Source organism: Hirundo rustica, chromosome Z (genome assembly GCF_015227805.2).
Source record: "Hirundo rustica isolate bHirRus1 chromosome Z, bHirRus1.pri.v3, whole genome shotgun sequence".
NCBI classification, from domain to species: domain Eukaryota; kingdom Metazoa; phylum Chordata; class Aves; order Passeriformes; family Hirundinidae; genus Hirundo; species Hirundo rustica.
In genome coordinates this window covers 67841765-67852515 of record NC_053488.1, presented here as the reverse complement: position 1 = coordinate 67852515, position 10751 = coordinate 67841765, and positions in this window count along the sequence as shown.

The following is a 10751-nucleotide window of genomic DNA, read 5'->3' as shown; positions in this document are numbered from 1 at the left end:
GAAGGAAAAAAATCTGCGAAACACCCCTTTATTAGGTAGTGGGAAGAGTCCAGTAGGAGGTAGTGCAAACCTCTGAGCAACAAGGTTTATGTAGTAAAAAGATCTCTGATAAATTATTGTCTTTTGGAGTTGACTATACAGCAATGTGTTTTCTGGACCAAGTGCAACAGTGTGATATGACTGTGTGGAGAGCTAGACCTGAATGTTGGACAAGATTCAATTTCCCACCCCGAATGAGAAACAAGACCATTGGTGCAAAATGGGTTGGCACACAGAGCTGAACCAAAACCGTAATAACGTAATACCTTACGTTGGTAATGATGAGTGTTTGGACTCTATCCCATCTGGAAAAAACTTTAATTTCAAAGCAGAATTTTTGCTCATTTTCTGTCACCCAGCCCTTTCCAGCTCATCTTGTACTGCTGGTGTACTATCCGAGGCTTGCAGACAATTGAGAGAGCAGGCACTGCTCAGCCTGGAGAAAAGAAGGCTCTGGGGAGGCCTTATTACAGGCTTCCAGTATTTAAAGATGGCTTGCAAATGAGATGGAGAGTAGCTTTTTACACAGGCAAATGGCAGCAGGACAAGGGGCAACCATTTAAAACAAAAAGAGGAGAGATTTAAATTAGATGCTAGGAGGAGCTTCTTCGCTGAGTTGTTGAGACACTGGTACAGGTTGCCCAAAGAAGCTGTGGATGCCCCATCTCTGGTAGGGAACCCAAAACCACGTTGAATGGGACTTTGAAAAAACAGGTCAAGTGGAAGGTGTCTCTGCCTGGGGGGGCAGGCATGGTGCTAGATGACCTTTAGGGTCCATCCAACACAAACTGTTGTGTGATACTAAGGAGTTAACTCTTACTAGGGATACTCATTTGCCGAATGACAGCTCTCTAAAAACCTTCTACAACTGGCATAAGCACTAAAATCCTGACAGGTAACTGTTTCATTGCATGCCTTCCTCTTGCCTTTCTTTGGAAAATTCCTTATGTCTTGTTTTTCCAGATATCTCTTGTCAGGCATATGTCTTTAGCTTGTGCTCCCAAATAGATTGTGTTCTTTTAATCTTATTAGAAAGGTTTGTTAAGAAGCAGATGTTACCTACAAAGGAAAGAATTTCAGCCTCAATTTCATGTGATATGTCCTAAAACCCCTAGTTTCCTGCCTTCTATAAACAGGCAGATGTGAAATGCAAAACCACTGTTGCAGATGAGAGGATAGTACCCTCAGTGACCTGCCCTAACCTCCTCTTTTACCTTTGGTGTAAGGAGACCACAGCAGAATTTATTTCCATTCTTACATGCTCCCACTGTTTTTCCTCTGTTCTTTCTACTCACTCATGCAAATCCATTGTGCGCCATAGAGATGCCAGCTGAGTTGATGCTGAACAGCATGTCACAGGTTTTATGAGCTGTGCTCCATTTCACACTGGTGAAGAACACAGAAAACCAGATTTATTTATCCTTACTTGTATGGAGAGCCGAGACTTACTTTACAGGAAGGTGGGCTTGCTGGGAGGAATAAACTAGGTTTTGATAGCTCTTTGCATATCAAAATTTCTTGTCTACTGCTAACTCCATACCCTTTGTATGCATAGGTCCAGGTCAAGGGTGTGCATGGTCACTTAAGTGCCTCATAAACCTGCCTAGAACTTTTCATCTTGAGTTTTATATGGGGTGTATTAAGAAGAGTTTTGCATGAGTGAGGCCTATGTATACAAGTCCATGCTTTATTAAAGTGTTTTTTTGTTTTGTGTGGTTTTTTTTGGTTTTTTTTTCTTTAAATAATAGCACACCGTGGAAGGGAAGAGGGGAAGGAAAAAAAAACCAACCAAACAAAAAAAAAACTACCACTTACAAAAAGCCCTTTTTTAACATAAAGATCACAGATATCAGGCACTACCTAAAACTACTCATGTACATCTGATGTCTTCCATAGATAATTACAAGTTGTTCTGGCAGAACAAGAACTAATTCTTCACCATTTAATTCCTCAACCAGGAATTAACCAAAACAAAAATGAGTTATTTGTGTAACTTAGGTGAGCAGATGTTTGGCTATTTTTGACATGGAGATCTTGAAAATTTTACATATAGGGATGGCTGATACTTAGCTGTCTCATTACCTCTTAAATGAGCTTGATCATATTCAGCATATGTAGCATAAACTACATAAATGATATGACTATGAGCAAAAAGACATCTTTTTTCTCTTGGGAACATCTTGCATTGCCATCTTTGTAATAAGCCTGAAGATCCAACTAGAAAACTAACTAGCTGGGAGAAAAGGCATTGTTAATATGCAAGTTTTAATCCATTTTGAAGGAGTTCCTCTCTGCAGCTATCTTCAAAAAACTCAGTGTCCTGTTTGCTATGAAGGATGCAACTATGACACACTGCCATTGAAAACAGAGACTCCTGGTATTCTCTTATTCAGGAATATACACATACGTATGTTAAAACAGTGACTCACTAGTGAGAATGGATAGAAAGCATAAGCATGATTTCAAAGCTGAAGGCCATATGTTTCCTTTAAAGGTAGTCCTTTTGGTGATGGAGGAAAAAAAGTTATTGCTTGCCTTTACTGACAAAATCTGCTGTGAAAATGAAAAGTAAATCTTTTCCTTCCCACAGGCAGGAAAAGTTACCCAGTTGGGGTATGTTTCCTTCAGTGATATTGAGTGCTTTCTGATGGGATTTTTTTTTCTACAATAAAGATCAAAGCTTCATCTTCAATATAGGTGAAGTCTTTCTCGGGGAGAAGATACAGAGTATGGTAATGCACAGCATCCCTGACACACAATGCAATGCGGATTTATTCATAACCTGATGCAATCCACAGTTAAACTGGTAAATCTGCTTTTACTGATTGTAGTTAGTTGGACTTGGAGAAATGGCAGGAGTGCTTTCCAGCTTGTCCCATTGGATGCTTGCCCAGGGAGGGAGGAATACTGAGTGTCATACATCTGTACTGGGAGAGAACTGCAGCTTTATTTGGGTCAGAGTAGGAAGATGTGTTGGGCCATCATCCTCTAGCACAGTTAAAACACCTCATATTGATGCAGAATGAATGCATAGAAAGAAACTTTCCCTCACCACAATCACACTAGAGGCTTTGCAGCAAAGAAAATATTTCTCCAATAAGTTTATTTGCTTCAGAGCGCTTCTGCAAAGAGGAGTGCTAAGATATATGCCGTGTCCTATGACAACATGCAAAAATGCTTCTTGTGTTCCTAACCACTCCCAGGAAGATATCAGAAGCTAATACCCAGAAACACAATGGATTATTTCAATTTACGGAAAACCAGTGCCAAAAAAATTCTGAATAAAAACTGAAATAATCTGCAAAGAAATCTCTCATTATTACTCATATAATCAGGCATTTGTTCTATATAAATATTATATACAGCAGCACATGCACACATATATCTACACAAGTATGAAAAGTACAAAAATATGCACTGAACTATAGGTGAACACTTGACAGAGAGTTAAGAATGCATGGTAATAAAAGCATGCTTCTAGAAATTCAGACATTTGGTTTTGATTAACACTACTGTCGACAAACAAAATCTGAGAGTCATGAAAAATTAAATTACAGCTTCAGTTTCAAAAATGGCCAGCTTTGCAAAAGGCAGCATTGCAAGCACAAATAAATTTTTAAAAAGTGTATACAGTAATTATGCAGCAGCAGCAGCCATAACGTGACACCTATGTACATATTTTGGAATAAATAGGGTGTGTTTTTCCTTAGCAGGACACATGGAATACTAACTTTAATGCTTGTTTCCTGAATACATTGGAAAATACCTACTTGTGGTGGTGCAAAAGTTATTTTATTAGGTTTTTAAGTTTTTAATTAATTTATTTATATAATTAATTTACAGTTTTTATAAGAAGTTTTGTAAAATGGTTTGTTCCCTGTACCCCCATTTTCCCAATGGTTCTTACCCCTCATATTGTCAATCCTCTCTCTCTCCTTGAACTCCCTGTCTGTAACTTCGGGACCCTTCCCCAGATTCTAGAAAGTTCCAGGGAGGGTGTCAAGTGCCTGGGGAATCCCCTCTCTCCCACTGCGGAGTGGTTCTCCCGTTGAATGTTTACATCCCTAGTTCCACCCTGAGTTAACCTGGTTGGTTAATCTGTTGTTACCACCTCTTGTTCCTCCCCCGTTTAAAAGTTACCGCCCGACCATGGTGTGGGCTTTCTCTTGAGTAGCAGTGGTCAGGTGTGGAGCTCCCATTTGGTCTCCCCCTCAATAAAACCCTGTTAACCCTGCTCAGAGAGTTGCCTTTCTATCCGTCGCCATGGTCGTGGCTACCAACAGGCCTGTTGCAGGATGTGGGGAACCAAGATCCCACAGGGAGGAGAGAGCTAGTCGAACTAGCGAATCCGACCCAAAAGCGCGTGTGCCGTGGTGTGGAACTGAGCTAGGCCGTGGGTCTGCGCTTCCATGCGCACAGTGGACACCGCGACATCTACTTGTGCTTCTTGTATGCTCATTTGAGAAGCCTTGTCTTGGCCTTAGGTTGTAGTCAGGTCATGATGGTCTGAAGGAGTTTGTACCCCAAAACAACGACAGCTTGAAGGGCTACCAGATCACAGATCTTCTAGTGCTCTATGGATGGAGGTAAGATCTGCTGCCAGTTTTCCTATAATATATTCAGTTGCTCCTTTGCTGTACCTCCAGGGACTCATTGATACAATTTTTTACTTAAAATTTAAGGCAAATACAGGTCTAGATAGTGTGGTTTTTACCTAACACAGATCACAGCTTTTTACCTAACAATTTCTGTACCACACTCATAACCTTTGTGCTGCAGCACCTCTCTGGGAGAGAAAACCTTGATTTCAAAATGTCAAATGACATGCAATTATTTGCTAAGCACTATCATGAGTATGATGTAAAATGTGAAATGAACCCTGCTCCTTTACACAGGGAACTTGGCATATCTTCAGTTCAGATGAACATACTGTAACAATCTATTTCTGTATCTCAAAAATTGAAGGGAAACAACTGGATTGATCAAGCTAGTGCACAAGAATTGGAGAAACAGACTGTGCACAAGACGCTATTTTTTGCTGTCAGTTCCAGGGGCCTAGAAATGGTTGCACATATAAACACATTTGCTTGTCATAGATCACTCCTGTGTAATGAGGCAAGCAGCACATGGTGCTGTAGAAATTTAAAATGTGCCAAGATGAAGGAACTGGCACCAACACACAAGCAAAAAACTGGTCATGCAGAAGATTACCTAACAATGCTAACTTGAAACTTAAATATTAATACTTTTTATTACCACCAAAAAAAAAAAAAAAAAAAAAAAATCTGTTTTCTATTTACTTCATTGTAGCTATTGATTATTTTATGAACACAAATATATGACAATTACAGTGAGTGCTGATGATAAAAGTAATTCTAAGGGCAGGTGCTTTTTACAAGGACTAGACTTACATGCAGAACTAGGCAATTCCTATCAGAAAAAGAATTTTAAAAATTGGTAGTAGTGACATTAATAATGCAATGAAAACAGGCATGTTTGGTAAACTTTTTTGTTCTGTATTTGAGATAAACGCCTATTTCATGGCTGAAGATGTGAATAGTGATTTTCGTGTTCCACATATGGTACATGAGGGTGTTAAACAAGCAACCAATGTCTCTGTACAAATTGTAGAGTTAGAGGAATAGGCAGTTTGCACAAAATTTGATGCCCTCTTCTCAAAAGATTAATAAAATTAGGAAAACCACACTTTCTCCCTTAAATGACTCATGCTGAAGTTCTTCAACCCTCCAAATTCACCTTTCCTAAAATCTCATTTTCCCTGCTTTTCCAACTCTATTATTTCAAACTTGAACTCCTTCAGTCCCAGCATCCCATTTCCCTACCTCCAGACAACAAAGAACACACTACTGAGTGTGTTCTTCCTCCAGCCAGAGCCCAACACAGTCCTTCCTTGCCACGTACATATGCAAGTGGGACAGGCCCACAACAAAGGCAACTCATTGTCCCAGGCCCTGATGACCTTGGACTTCTTGATACTAACTCCATAAGACAAAAAATGTCACAAAACTGTGCACATTTTCTTCTCTCTTCCTAGGGAAATTACCTACTTGACTGTGTTGAACATTTAACCACTGAAATTGAAATCATGCATTAGAGATATTTTTTTCCCTTTCTAATATGTTATGTTCAGAAAAGAGATAATTCAGTGGTCTGAACAGGTAATCTCTGGGGAAATTCTTGAAGGCTTTTACAGCATTTTATTTAACCAATTATTTTTAAAGAGCTGGTTTATCATCAACAGATTGTTGCTAAAGTCAAGTAAGAGGTCACTTGGTCTGTTCACCCTGGAAGAGACTGAGGGGAGACCTCACTGCAGTAATAATTTCCTTGTGAGGGGAGGATGAAGGGCAGGCCCTGATCTCTCCTCTGTGGTGACACTGACAGGATCCAAGGGAATGGCCTGAAGCTGGGTCAGGAGAGGTTTAGATTGGATATCAGGAAAAGATTCTCCTTCCAGAGCCTGTTTGGGCACTGGAACTGGGTCCCCATGGAAATGCTCACAGCACCAAAGCTCACAGAGCTTGAGAAGCATTTCTCAATGCTTTTAGGTACATGCCATGACTCCTGGGGACATCCTGTGCACGGCCAGGAGTTGGACTCAGTGATCTTAGTGAGTTCTTTCCAACTCAGAATATTCTATGATTCTATGTTGTGTAGCTGTGGTGACAAATGAACCCAAAATCTGCAAAGCAGAGTGATTCCAAAGAAACTCCTTTTAATATGATTCCTATTAAGGCTCTTTCTCTAGACTCCCTTTAAAAGTCTTGCAGAAAAATATCTTGTGTGCAGTCAAAAGGTGTTTCCCAGAGTGAACATTTCATATTTATCTGGAACTGATGAAAATTCTCACCAAATTTGCCCAACTACTTTGCAGCCAAGAATCACATACATGTACATGTATGCATGCATGCACATATGCAAGGCTGCAAGATTTCTGTGTGCGTTTGACGTCTTAGCACTTATCATGTCTACAGCTTCATCATTTTTAAGGTTGAACTAATATTTTCTAACCCTTAAACAATCACTCCAGATCTGTGCAGAGACTTCATTCATCTAGATTCTTTAAACATATGTTTATTGCCCTTAATATTGGTAGTGTAAGTTTTAGTTAAACCTGGACATTTTAGAGCTGTTTCATGACAAGGCGTTATACATCAAGAAAATGGAGAAAAGCAGTTCAGAGGATTTTTATTTCTCAGTAGGTGCAGGCTCGGTATTTGTACTTCGCTGATGCAGTTTTGGGGAAGAGGATTTAGCTTTCAACAGTGACCCCTTCTGGTGCGCGCAGGGAGAGTCCCCATGCGGCACACACCGCCCTGGCACTGTCATTTCTAATATAAAATACTTTGCTTATAAAAATTATTACTTTCCAGCAGTCATTTGAGCAGCATAAGTGGAAAAAAGGAATCTGCCGTAAAGGCCTCACTTCCTTCCTGACCTTGTGTTACTAAGACATCTCCAAGCACTCTTGTTCTTTTTTTATATTTTTTCAAAAACATGAAATGTCATTTAACCAAGATCAATGCCTTTTAGCAGAGCTACATTACTTAGAGAACAGGAATCAATGTTCTGTCCAGTGCTAAACATAGAAAAGACTATAAGTAGGGGTCTCTGGCAAGAACACCTGTAAAACAACTAATTTTCTCACTGAGGGTGAAATACTGGAATTTTCATTCTTGCAAATCTATTCCTCCCCTCCTCTCTTTTGCTTCTTTCTTTCTGAAGAGCCCTAATGCCATTTAAGATTCACCTTTCAAGACAATTTGACTGTAATGATTGGTGTTATAGAACTTTTAGTCTCTGCTCTGGCTCTGAAACCGTCTTCATTAATTTATCAGGCAGACATCTGTAGTTTTTAAGCAAAAGGGTTATAATCCCAGTACTGCAATTGAAGTTTCAAATACATATACTATACAACATAGTCAGACATAAAAATCTTGCTGCAATCTTCATTTCTGCAGACTGCTATCTTGTCTATTAGGCATGCCACCATTCCATTTCACATGATAAGCCTTTAAAATTTGTGCCTTGAAAAAAAAAACCCGGTTGTTTCTTCTGGACTGGCAAAGAATTTCTGTCACATTCCTCTGTGAAGTGAAAACATTTCCTCATCAGTACAGCTTTATTCCTCAGTGTTCTTCTAGCATTTTGTTCCATTTTTTGCTAGTTTGAGTGGGGTTTTTTTTGGCAAGGGGTGGAGGAGCTGATCTAATTAGATGCGATTCCACTGAGAACACTTTATAGCTTGTGATATTGTCGAGCTCATTTTAGTTCATATACTTGTAAAATCATAAAACCTACCAGGAGCTGCAATCAATTTAGTTATCCCCCATCCCTGATGCTGAAGCAGCACTACCACAGTCACTACAGACAAGTAGACATCCAACTTGCTCCCATAAACCTATAAGGAGGAGCCTACCACCCTGGGATAGTTTCTTCTGGGGCTTGGATAACACCATTAAATACTCCTGACTTTCCAGCAGGTTCTCCTTCACTGTTATTTAACCCTGCTACCCTTCAAGTTTGTCTTTCATGGATGCAGAAAAGAGGCATCTACCTTTTAAGTGACTTGCGTTCACATGTCTCAGATGACAGTGGTTGCCTCATAGTCGTCACTCTATCTCAGACTTGATCTTTGGGAATTACTATTACAATACCTCTGTTTGTTTGAATACAATTAAAAATACAAAATAAATACAATTTTTAATATTTTCCTGTGTTCTATTGCTAGCTATATGAAGATATCCTTTCTGCTTGCTTATTAAAGTCACTGCATTAAATGATGAAGCATAAAAATTATTAATGGAAAACCTCTAGAGAACAATCACTGCCAGAGTATTTTTGTACTGAAATATACTCACAAGGAAAAATATTAAAATAAGTGAACCCATATATGACAATTTGGGTCCAGAGTTGGCTTTCCTGCTGCTTCTCTCTCACGGAGCTACCGGCTCCATTTTCCCCAGGCTAGCTCAAGACAGCAGCAACACAAAAGAGCTCCCCTGGGTCCTAGAAACCCAGGAGTCGGTGGAGGACTTTTCCCCTTAGCACGAGAGAGTAAGACCTCATTGGAGGCAGAAGAAGGAGTCAGACTTGATCCGGGAGTGAATCTAAGGCTTTCATTCAGTCTTTATTCTGTCCCCTTTAGGCTTCTACCTCAGACCGCAGCCCAAATTAAGTCACGGCTGACCTCATGTGTCTTGGGCTTATATCCGGGGGGGCTAAAGGAGGGGAGAAGCCAATACCCAATGAGGGATAAGGTGGGAGTGGAACAGGGTTTGAGGGACATTCAAGGAAAAAAAATGGGGAACATAAAGGAAGGGATCTCCTCAGCCCCTGCCCTATTATTCGATGTCTTTTACCTGAACTCTCCAGAAGCTGGGTGGAACAGCTCAATGACAGACAGGGCCCGCAGGAGGGGACTGGGAGGAATGTGGGAGGATTGACAGGAAGAAGGGCAAGGACACACCTTGGGATATGACATTTTCTAGAAGAACAGGGGAGTACAGAACAAACCATTATAAAACCCAATATAAAAATGAAATGCAATCTGAGAACAAATAAAACACAGCAACACTTTCCAAATCTTTTTCTTTAGGTTCCCTGACAGTGAATAATTTTTAAGCAAAGGTACACAAAAATTAAAAAGCAAATAGCATTAATACTGCACAGATTTATTTATTTGTTTGTTTGTTTATTTATTTATTTATTTTTCACCATTACATTTCAGGCCCCCTGATTCTGAAGGATGACATAGGTACCCAGACGACTGCAACATCTGGCAGGCCAAGGTGATCTGTGAACATGAAAAAAAATGCTTCTTAAAAGTACAGACTACAAAACTTCCAATGCCCTGTTCCAGAGACACTCAGCTAAATGAGGGCTGAAACATGATAAAAATGTATTTCACCATCACCCTGACACTCCTTCTGTACAAAGTAAGCATTTATGCAGTGAAGAGGTGCAGAGGTGTTTCCACTTACAAGAACCATTCCAAAGGAGTCTCATGTTTAAGACATTACAAGTTAAGATATTGTTGCTGTGTATTATTTGGTTTCATATTGTATGTCATTTTTATATTGGGTTTTGTAATGATTTGTTCCGTACCCTCCTGTTCCCCTGGAAAATGTAACATCCTGAGGTTTGTCCCTGACTCTTTTCCCCGCCCACTGTCCCACATTGGAATGTAATCTAACTCTGTTCCACTCCCACCTTATCCCTGACTGGGTAGTGATTTGTCCCCACCTTTAGCCTCTTCCCTGGATATAAGCCTGGATATAAGAATAACACATGGAAAAACTGTTTTGGCTCGGGGACTGGGAAGGGTCTCCTGACCCAAATGGGGGCAGGACCACAGAAGAAAGACTGAATAAAGCCCTGATTTCCCCCAAATCAAGTGTAGACCTTCCTTTGCCATCGATGGGAACCTGATCTCTCTCTAAAGGAAAAGGTTGACAGCTGCTCCTGGGTTTTTGGGGCCCTGAGGAAAAATCTTTCCAAGTGTGGTCTGTCTCTCGAGCTAGCTGAGGTGAAAACAGAGCTGGGACTCCAAGAGAGAGACTAGCCACAAGATATTTTCTCCCCTTTTCCAAGTTTTTGCTCTGTTATCGGATGTATTATAGTTCTTGCTCCTTGATTCTTTTTTCTGCATCACTCTGCCTCAGAACACAAGTGAACCTGTCAAGAATCTT